Genomic DNA, 11,471 nt, shown 5'->3' with positions numbered 1-11,471 from the left:
CCAGCAAGGGGGCGGGGGGGGGACGGGACAGTTTAGCTTTACGTTGTGCGGTTCGCCTGCATCACCCGAGTGAGCAGGCAGCCGGTCCCTGAGCAGCAGGTAACGGCTCTCCTCAGCCGTTTGCCTTGGCGATACCCCCACTCTTCAGGTTCACAAAGATTTCTCATTGCAGCTCAGCGTTTGATCCCAATCTGCTGGATATTTCAAGTCAGTTTATATACTGCTCCATGTCTGCTTCATTTAAATCAGCCACTAAGTTACCTTGTTGCCTTGCACAAGTCTCTCAAACTTTTTGCCCATTTACTTTTATATGCGGGAAAATGAATGGATAGAGATAATGGTACTGACTTGTGCCATTGACTGCACAGGGTCAGCGTGTTATCTACAGGGTGCATGTCCTAAGTGTTGTTATTTTACATTTTATCATCATTAGCACTTAACACAGTAAACAACATACTAATTCATAGTGCCTTCTGTTGAGAATATTATGGAGAAGTTTTCGAATGTGTTACCATGTTCAAAGTCCATCTCAAAGAACAATAGCGGAAGAGAACATTATAGTGCACACAAAGCCAAAGTCAGCAATCAACCCTTCTAGCCCCTCTATCCAGATCCTATCATCTTGCAAAATTTGTGTATATGATGCTCATACTGCAATGAGAGTCACTTAGAAATGCATTTGACCCAGGGATAAACTGGAAAGCTATTTGCCTTTACTTCCTTTTCTGATCATGTATTCAAAGGTTTATGCCTTTTTCTACATTTTGCATAGCACAGAGCCTATTCACAACACCTGATAAATAATAAATAATAATTATTTTATACATACATATTGATCACTTTGCCCACTATCAAAATGCAGCCGTGTCTGAGGTGTATAACAGCCACACAGAAACACTAAATAAGTTTCAAGTAGTATTAGGAGCACCCTGGGAAGTTTCTCTGGAAAACATAGTCCTTCACATCTCCTAACAAATTCAGACACATGCACAGAGAAGATAATGGAGACCTATTTCAACAAGGTGACAATGGTCCAGCAAAGAGGCATCATCTTGACTCAAAACCAGAGTCCCTGGAGCAAGAATTTATCCCTTAAGATGTCTGTGCAAAAGCAGGTTATTGTTCAGCTTCCTGTTTTATATGGACAACATAACAGCAGTGAGAACTACCAATCCCTCCTCAGGGCATGGGATTAGATCCTGGTCTCAATTACCATGAAGAAAATCAGGTATTACTTCATTTACTTCAATAGTTAACTCCAGATTTAAAATGTGCAACTGGCAATAAAATCTGCCTTCTAGTACCTTTTTTCCCCTGCTGATAGTTCTGGCAATCTAGCATTTTGTAGTTTGCAGTTTATCGAAGTAATGATTTGATGAGCTAGTCATCTCAAACTTCACTACCTCTGGCTCTTCATTCTCCAAGGTCTTCTAAGACCATGTATGTACTTGCATTATATTTTGATATGGCTGCCTATCACCAGAGTATCTTCCACATAAAATCAATGACAACAGTACAGTCTCCACTTCCATTTCTGATCTAAACCCCTTTAGCATGGCAGACAGAAAACAGCATGTACCCAGAGAGAAACAGAAACTAGCAATGGTAGCTTGCAGCCAGCTTAGTCAGGAAAGACAAAGTGAATCCAACAAGAATTTTGGAAAACTGACCAGTCTTCATCCACACACCATTCTTCCAGCTAGAGAATCTAGGACCTCCACTTATAAAGTGTTTATAAATCAGAAGAGGAGGATAGGAAACATCATCTAACTGAGGAGTTTCTATTCAGAATGCTCTATATCAACCACGGGCAATAACATCTGCTTTGAAAAACCTTACTGTGCATATCTCAGACACACGGGCCTCTACTTTTGAAGAATTGTTACAGTTAGGCACTAAAATAGCAGACACTTAATAAATAGAGTAGTGGGAAAATATTAGAAGAGCAGGGAAGTTCCCTTAAGGCTGCAAGACACATCTTTGCTGGGGCACGAAGCAAAACAGAGGCAAGAGGAAAGCAGTGCAGTACGGGGAGCAGTTCCTTGTCCAGCAAGCAATACTCTAATTGCTCAATAGGGGAGTGGATTTTTCTGACTAATTCCTCTAATTCTTTTTTTTTCACCTCTCTAGCTCTAGCCCTGCAGTTTGCAAACAAGTTGTATGGAGAGGAAGTGAAAAATCATTATCGCAGTGAGTTTCTCACCAGCCCCTCTACTAGTGATCCCCTCCCCAGCATGTCACTGGCATTGTGTTGAGACATTTACAAATGTATGGCACACCCTCAATAAAATATTTTGTCCCCATCCATTAGATGATCAGTGAAAATATCATTTTTTTCAAGTGTCTTCTTTAAGAAAACAGCAATATCCCTTTCCAAGGGGCCTTGTAGATCAGCAGTGGCACAGGTACGTGCCTGGCCACAGGGCTTCCACCCCACTGTGAGCACTGCGCTCTCTGCTCCCCCCACCAGGGAGAGAGGCAAAGGCAGCACACAAGCAAAGACATCTTGTTCATCTTCTTTTGCTTGTTCTCCCTCAGAATAATTTTCCAAAACTTTCCTTCAGGCTCATGTGTTTGTTTTAATGAAAAGCCATCATGCTGTCAATAAACTGGAACTGCCAAATGGGACTGCTCATCTTCAGGGTACCTATTCTGCCCTGAGATCTAGGGGCTGGCTAATTCAGGACAGTGGCTGTAGTACCCACAACACATAGCTTTTGCTAACATCTTGGTAGAGGAGGGAGCTGGTTCACAGGAGCTACCTAACTCCCTCGTGCAGTCCAGCCTGTGTGTGCTGTTTTCACCCGCTCCTAACTTCCCCTTGCAGGTGCACACACAGATCCATTCCTCTCTCCATTAGGCAGGGGTGATAAGAGAGAGGGGTCAGAGTCTGGAAAAGGCCGCAGGGACAAGGGAACAGGCAGGAGTTACAGTCATCATTCCCTCATGCCAGGATGTCTAAATGCTGCGACAAAATCTGGTAGATCCCATCTAGACTAATGCCCTGGGTAAGGCAGCAAGGCACAGGAAGGTAGGTTGAAATGCAGTATTGTGTACTCCCCCCAGCTTCTTCCTTAGGTTCTCTAAATGGCATTCACCAACTCTTTGAAAGCAAGCATCCGTGTGGTAAGGCCATTATACCTGGACTCAAAGGAAATGAGGCTCAAGGGGAAGCTGCCATTGAAACAGTGGCAGAGAAGTCTGTGCAACAAGGCAAGAATGCAATTTATCTCTCTGGCTATTTTTTTGCCATGTTAGCACTTTCAGTGTCTTTTTGACCAGAAGTTAATACCCAAGGTGAATTCAGAAGCTGCAGTCCAAACTGCAATCAGATCATCTTGGTTGCGCCAGACGAAGCTGATCTTATCTTGCTGGTGACCTTATCCTACTTCAGAGAGCAGAGCTCATTACAATAATAAAGAATAACAGAGATGGGGAAAGAGTAATCATGGCAGTGCCTGGACAGAGCTCACTTTACCATCATTTCAGAGGATTAGTTCTAAGCCCTTCTCTTGTAAACGCCATTTTTCACTCCAGCAGGAGGTCCAAGCGCCAAAGCTATTCTGGCCAACTTGCAGGATGTATCTGTTTATTCTTGATTCACAGTCCTTTTCCACCTCCTCCTAGCATATTCTATTGCATTTGTTTAACAGCTGCAAAGAAACCTTGCACAGTGGGCACAGAAAGCTATTTTCTGAACACCACTGTTTAGCGGAGTGTACAGGGGACAGAAAGCATACAGATACACACATGAGTATGGCAGTATATTAATGGGAGAGCATGCGCTTAAAAGCCTGATGTGCCTGCTCACRTGTGCAAGTGTGAACACATTCAGATGAGAGGGCTCTGGTAATAGAAGGAGTGGGTAAAAGGGCTTAGATATGAGTGGTATGTGTGCAAGTGCTGCAGGAGTGCATTCAGGACAAGGTGTGTAATGAAAGGGAATATCTTTCATTACATCAGCTAATATATTTGGGGGGAAAAAATGGACAAGCCTTTCTCCAAGTCTTCTACAGTATCTTCCACTATCTTTAAGAATGTCTGTGTGTGTGTGTGTGTGTGTGTGTGTGTGTCTTGTACATGTGTTTTTATACTTAGGAATACATAACCATAATAACAACAGATGAGACAGATGTGTGCACACATGCATACGTGAGTTTGCAAAAAGAAGAAGGAAAAAAAGAGCTGTACATTCTCTTCAGCTTGCAATGTAAAATTTGATGGTTGTCACATTGGTTTTATGACCTCCACTACCGGTTATTAGACACATTTTTACACCTCATTCTAAGACACACACTGCCCCATTACACCCACTCAACAGAAAAACATCCATTCTTATCCCTCATATTGTCAATGATCCCACTGTGGCCCTGACTCACTATTGGTTCAAAGGAAGACAGCCATTTCCAGGGCCTTATGAGCCTTCATTCAAAACCAGAGTAGAATTAACCCTGCCTTGTTTGCACAGTCCAGCAGGTAGTGTCAAGTGAAATAGTTGAAAATAAAGGCACAGTTCAGAGTTAACACTCAAACCTTCCAAGAAAGAGTATTCCTACCAGGTTTGAACTCCATCCTTTTTCACTTTGTGAATCTTCTGGCTCTGTGAGATCACACTGGTTTCTGAGACCTCACCTGTCCACTCTTCAGGAAGATTCAGCCAATCTTTCGGGCTTATTGCCTCCTCCACTTGAACTCTGCCCCCTGTTCTTGCTGACTCCTCCAATGGAGCTGTGCAACGGAGCTGATGACATCACAGTGCATTTCCCTGGCAACAGATACCGCGTCATACAGTCAGCAGGTTTGGGCAACAACAGGGAATGTGGAAAGCAGTCCTGTGGAGTACTGAGAAGAGAAGTGTGGAAAGCAGGTGAAAGGTGGAAAGACCTATGCTCAGAAAAGCTGAGTTTAACATAAGTGAAAGATAAAACCTCTCTTTAATAAACAAAGTGCTCAGCCACTGCATCCATCTACATGAGCTCCATCTGCTCCTCAAGAAAGATTAAATATTACTCCCACATTGCTCCTGACCCTTTGGGGATACTGAAGTACAGAGATCTTGATTGTTTAAGATCTGTGACATAAGATAGGGACAGTTCCTGCTCTAGCCACTAGATAAAACTCCTAACAATGTGGGAAATACACCCAGTTTGGGGGGTTTGTACTTAGYCTTGTGTTCCTTCTTTGGGATAAACACCTAGCAACCTCCCTTCAAGCACTTGGCTGTGGCCTCTTCTCCGCACCAGGCAGACGGAGGGATCCTGAGCCACTGAGAGCAGGTGGCAGAAGGGCAGCAGTGCAGGACAGCCCATGCCACCCTCTCTGTTTCTCTCAAAAAGCAGGCTCTCACACAGCCCCCTCTCACCCAGTACTGCGCACATCTCATGACTAAGCACTAATCTGCTCCACAGTCACTAAAGTGTAGGTTGCCCCAGCAGAATTTCTTCTATCTGGTGAGATCCTGGGAGCTGGCCATAGGCCTCTTTTCCTAACTATGGCTGATCAGTTTGGAATCTCTCAGGGTAAGACTAGGAACAACTCCTGCAGCCCTCACCCTTCCAATGGTTGGATTATTCCATTTTAAAACCTATGCACCATTTTGGATAAGCACAATAAAATGAAACAATCTGTTATTCTCCTTACTCACACGCCAAACACTGTGCCATCAAAGATTGTTCTGTTCATGGGAGAAAATATTTCTCTTTCACAACCAGATGACAATAAACTTATTTGGTTTGCAGCATTACAATGCAGAACTATATTTGCTTAAGAGTTATGAGTCTATAACTTGAAGACTCAAGGCAAGATGAGGAACCCCAAAGAGGACTCAAAAATAAAAATAAAAAAGTGGAGTGAGATGGAAAATATTCTCCTCACTGTTAAAAATACGGGGAATTTTCTAGCATAAGTGAAATCCCCCAAGGAGCCAAAAAGTGCAAAACATAGCTTCTTTCCACCTAGCAAACACTGTTTTTGTCAAGAGCCCTTTAGCTTGTGTTTAATGATAGGTGCAGCATAACTCCAAGGCAAGTTTAAAGCATTGGTTTCAACCTTGAAAGCACTATAGGTTCCTTTTCAAAGTTAATAGAAATTAGATATCCATGCTATTTAAATATTTTCTGAAAACCCTTCTAGGTACCTATCTTTGAAAATCCAACCCTGAGTTTTGAAAATCCAGCCCTAAGGGGCTTGGGTCCCATCACCTGTTTTCTCAAAGATGATCATCTGGGGAGGTTAAGCTGCCACTGACTCACAACCAGGCAAAGGTGAGGATAGGGTAATAGCGGTGCCAGACCTGGACTCTGCCCTGCATTGTCTTCAGGACTGTGTCCCTTGCCATGTCCCCTTCCACACCCAGTGACAGGTTCTCACCGAGGCCAGGAAGGGACAACCAGTGGCAGGTCTGCCTTGTCCAGCTACAGCTTCTGTTGGTGCCCGTCACTGGGAGCCAAGGTATGCACTTGCATTTCCTGGTTTTAAGATAGGCATATTGCAAAGCTAAACAAATGCCTACGTTCAGGGAAGGGACAGCAAAAAATGGAGAGCAGCTACCCTTCTCTAGCCTGGCCCCTGTGTCCCAGACCAAATACACAGCTTGCTTTAGGGCACCATATAAATTGGTATTATAAATTCAGATGGTGCACCAGGGAGAGCCTCATTCTGTATGATTGGAGTCATTCTCAGGAGCAGTTCAGGCACTCAGCCTGCCACATGCGACTGCTGCCCCAAGGGCTGCCATTACAGATGCATTATTACAAAGCACAGCAATAAAGCATGAACTAAAACAACTTCATTGAAATGAAGATTAATACGGAACATGTGTTCACCTCCGCACACTCAGAGGGAACAGTCCAGCAAACAAGCACCACAGTGCTGGGGCTGACGGGCTAGGGGAGCAACGCGACTGGCCAACCGTCACTATCGCTGAAGGCAAGCAACACATTTCCATAGCATCTTCTAAGTGTCCGCAGATGGATTTAATGCAGCATCTGTGAAGCAGAGAGTGAGGCAAGCAAAACGTGGAGCATCAGAACGTTTAGAAAAATTGACTGTATCTGAGGCAGAGAACAACAGAGGGAGACATTTCAGACATACAAAAGCAAAACAGTCAGCTGCAGGATGGCCCGTGCCTTTAGTTATCAGGGACTTCAATGGGTATTGAGGCTTCTCAGCACTTCACAGTGTCATACCTCTAAGAGTTACAGGTGAGAACGATCAGCTAAGGTCATAGTTTGTCCATCGCCCTCAAATCAGGGCAGGATTATTCCCCTTGATCTATTTGCTAGTGTCATCTCTGCCTCACTTTAACTATCCCATGCAATAGGACATTCACTGCCTCCCCTTTTGACACCCTTTCCGAGCCACCTTAATTTCACTATTGGCATAAACTGAGGGACATTACATCTATATATTTCACTGCTCAAATTAAACTGATGTTATCCCATTATAGCTTGCTGGCCCAGCTTTCATGCTTCCTTTCACTGCTGTAGGTTTTTCATTTCCCTGAAATCAGTGTAGGGCTCCTACCAAAAACCGGCTGTGGCTATGGATTACAGATCCCATGGGATTCCTTCCTTCATTCTACCCATGAAAGCAGACCCCAACTTATAGTAGTAAGTATAAAGGAATCCAGAATAGACAGAATCCATCAAATCCAGAATAAGCGACTTAGTCCTTGGAGGTACTGAGCCCTCTTAGATCCCTTTGGAATCTCTGAGAGATAACCCCATGTGAAGGCAGTGAGGGCAAAAGTGGCACAATATCAACTCCTTTTCTCATTAAAAAAAGAAAAAGAAGGGGGGTGGGACATGGCATTTCCCAGAGGCCAATGACAAAAATAAAGGGTTGGAGGATTAATACAGCAACCAAACCGTAGCATTCATGATTAATCTGCATAATGGGTATTTGGCACGTGAGGGGAAAAAGACTTCAACTTTCTCCTAGGGCAAACTACACTCAGCACAGACTTCGACCCTCAGGGATCAACTGCACACAAGGGCATTTATTCATTAGCAGTGGTTAAGACCCTATAGAGGGTCCGTCTTTGGGATGGAACCCCAGATAGGTACATTATAACGGATAATGCAAGAATTTCTTTTTAAAAAGAAGTCACGCATCTCTGTATATGGGCTGGAAGTGAGTAGGAAAAGGACTAATTAAAGTGGAGAACAGATGCCCCCATGATGCTGGCATCTCTAGTGCTTTCTGTTTCTGGAATGAAAAAAAAACATTTGTCATAAAAATAAATGAACTGACATCAAATATTTAAATAAAAAAGGAGAAAAGATTGAAGGGGAGATAAAAATACACAGTAAACAAGCAAAAGCTCCAGTTAGCAGGTTTGCCTTTCCTCCCCAAGCTGACTGGCACTGCACCAATGCAACTCAGAGAACAAGATCTGCTGCATGCAAACGATTCCTCACAGCCCTGAAACTCTGCACTGAACATGGATGAGCAAAGATTGGGCAGCTGCCTTTAGACAAGGCTGCCATGTCACTGACCATTCAAAGTGCAATGCTGTACAGAAATGGGCATGAATTAGATTATTTCACAGCAAGGTGCCATCCATTCCTCCTTGCACAGCAATTTTATATCCCCAAAATATATCCCCTTCACAGCCCTCCCACAGTGTACCTCTCACACCACCACAAATACAGTTCCGTAATACTCCATTGCCATCAATATCCCCCTGATTGAAGATGACTTAATAAAACATTCTCAAGAGCCAATCAACATGGCTTATAATTAAAAAGAAGCAAATGTTAAGCTCTGTTGAATTATTGCTTTCTCTCAGTTCTCCACACTTCTACTAAACCTGTATCCCTGGATGGATCTATGCTTGGGAGCATGGAGAGCAGATCCTCTCTATTCAGATCTCTGCAGTGATAGAATTTCTTCTACAAATTTTATACACAACTCCATAGACCTATGGATCTCTTAGATTTATATCCGATACAGATTCCAGCACAATTCCATATGTTCATATCTAAATGCCTACGTAGACCTGATCCCAACCATGCAGAAAGATATGCAAATCCCTATGCAGGCTTCATACAGAATGGCCATTGGATTTCTAGAATGAGCATACCCCTACCAGGCAAAATGCTGTTTGCATCCCTATTGTGAGTATTAGGGAGACCAAGCCTTTACACTCTTCAGACCAAGAATGTGAACTGCAATAAAACAATGGGTGTATCTGGTTAAATGGCAAGGCAGTGCCTCTCAGCACTAGCCTCTTGTAAAGGGAAGTTAAAATCATCCTATGGGAACTGATCCTTCAACTGAAGGGCAGAAATACAGTCAGAGGACCCATCAGGTCTGTGGTTGCTACATTTCATGTTACCTTCCTGATAAAAGGGAAGGTTTCCAACAGGCTCTAATTAACAAAGTTCTGCCTAGCCTGTCACTGTCTCAGCAAGAGGCCCCAAGGGTTAAGTCAAGGGGACTCTTACAACCAGAACATGGCTAGGCAAGTGTCAGTCACAGCTGAACTGCAGTGTCCTGAACACAATGTGCTCAACTCTTTATGCAAGGAGTCACAGCGGTCATATAAAGCACTGCTAAGGACCACTCCATGCACAGGCAAATTCATAACAACAGATGACTCCAGCCTTCTCCCATCCAGCTGCATATTTTTTCCTGCCACTCTTCTCCAGAGCACTGCTGATTGTTAAGTTATTGACCTGCAGACAGAACACACTCATATTCCAGTCCCTTTTTGCCAGGCACAATCCCAGGGCTACAGCACAATCTGCTTGTGGCACTACTGATCACCACTGCAGAAGTGGCCATGTCATCACTGAGTTACAAGAAGAGTCATGCAGAAAGTGCTGATTACACAAGTAAGTCATTCTAGGGTTTGTCAGAAGGAGAAAGCTTACTGGGTTTAGCAGTTTAATTTCAGAAATCTAGTTAAGTATGTATAGCTGTGTCTGTTATAACTCCCTGTGCAGATGCAGAATAGGAGTTGCTTTTTTGTTTTGTTTAGCTTGAGCTCCTTCCAAAGTGATGCAAGTTGACCTGCAAAAAGTTCTCTTATAGAGAAATAATCAAGTTATACTAACATACCAATTTGCACTCACACTCTATATACACCAGTATCACTTTTCCAGGCAGAGAAACTATTAGATAGGGGACTTCCATAGTAATATTAACAGCAAAATGGAAAGAAGCTACATCAGATACCAGCAATGAGAGAAAATTGGGGTCATCTTCTGGGTCCTGTCTCCTACCTCTGGAAGCAAAGCGTGGTTCAGTGTTGAGCTGAAGTGACTGAGAGCTGGAACCTGACACTCCAGATACGTGCAACCATGTCTGTAAGACAGTTTCCTTCTCTGTGCCTCATCTTACCCAGCTGGATAGCACTCCTCCAAGTCTATCCCATATATTTTACAATGGTTAATACTAAATAAAGCTTTTACAGACAAAAATTAATGGAATACTTTGTGAAAAATATTTTGAGGAGACATATGAATTTCTGCTGGAACCTGACTCTTTCAATTCTCTACTCTTATTTATTTTWTTTTTTTTTTGGTAGGTTACTTACAGACATGCGCACCAGTTTTGTCAGATTATGTTTCAGGCTCCTTGGCTGTTTTGAGGCTAGAAGTCTGGCTAGGCTCCATCTCTAAAGACCACCCATATTAACAAAAGCTTCCCTACTGTAAAATATTGAAAATTACTCCTCTCTTTCTCTCTCTCTCTCTCTCTCTCTCAAAAAAAGAAAAAAAAAAGATTCTTGCAAGGGATTATGATGCATCTTTAATGATGGAGCAGAGAGAAGCGCCTGCCATACAAAGAAGCTAATCAGTCAATCAACAGCCAGCTCACCAGACACAACCCGTCAGTGCCTAACTGCTCCATCTCCACCTGTCCGGGGAACAGCAAAACAGCATGGGACATGCCTGACAATTGAGTGGAAAACAGCACAAGTATTAATATATTTCTAAGCATTAAGGGGGAAAGTTGTTGTTGTAAATTAACATTTCCAAGGATAAGAATAACAAACCCAGCACCACACATGTACTGATCTGCATTTGAAATAAGGGTAGTAACTGCCTTTTATCCTTTTGAAAACTGTAGCAATCCTCAGATACAGAAGGGCAGGAGGCGAGAATTGCTATAATTGGGCTAGCTGGAAAATCCTTTACCATAAGCTTGCCAATCTAGATCAGATAAATGAATGGTAGTTTAGAGAAGGGAAAAAATCTCCTAAAAATCAAAATGAGCAGAGCTTTAGGAGCTGTATGGCTTGAGAATTTTTCTATTAGTGAAAGCAAAAAGGTCATTGTCTTTAATTCCCAGGTCTGACATTGGCTGACTGAACAGGCTGAGGCAAATCATATTATTCTTATCTGCCTCAGTTTCCCTGACTATAAATGGAGAATAATGAAACCTACGGCAATTACAGGGGGCGATCTGGTTGTGCAGCTTGCTCCATTCATATTCATAAAGTACTTGGAGACCCTTGGATG

This window comes from Apteryx rowi, unplaced genomic scaffold (genome assembly GCF_003343035.1).
Source record: "Apteryx rowi isolate R43461 unplaced genomic scaffold, aptRow1 scaffold_137, whole genome shotgun sequence".
Classification (NCBI taxonomy): domain Eukaryota; kingdom Metazoa; phylum Chordata; class Aves; order Apterygiformes; family Apterygidae; genus Apteryx; species Apteryx rowi.
Note: the sequence above shows the minus strand (reverse complement) of the source record.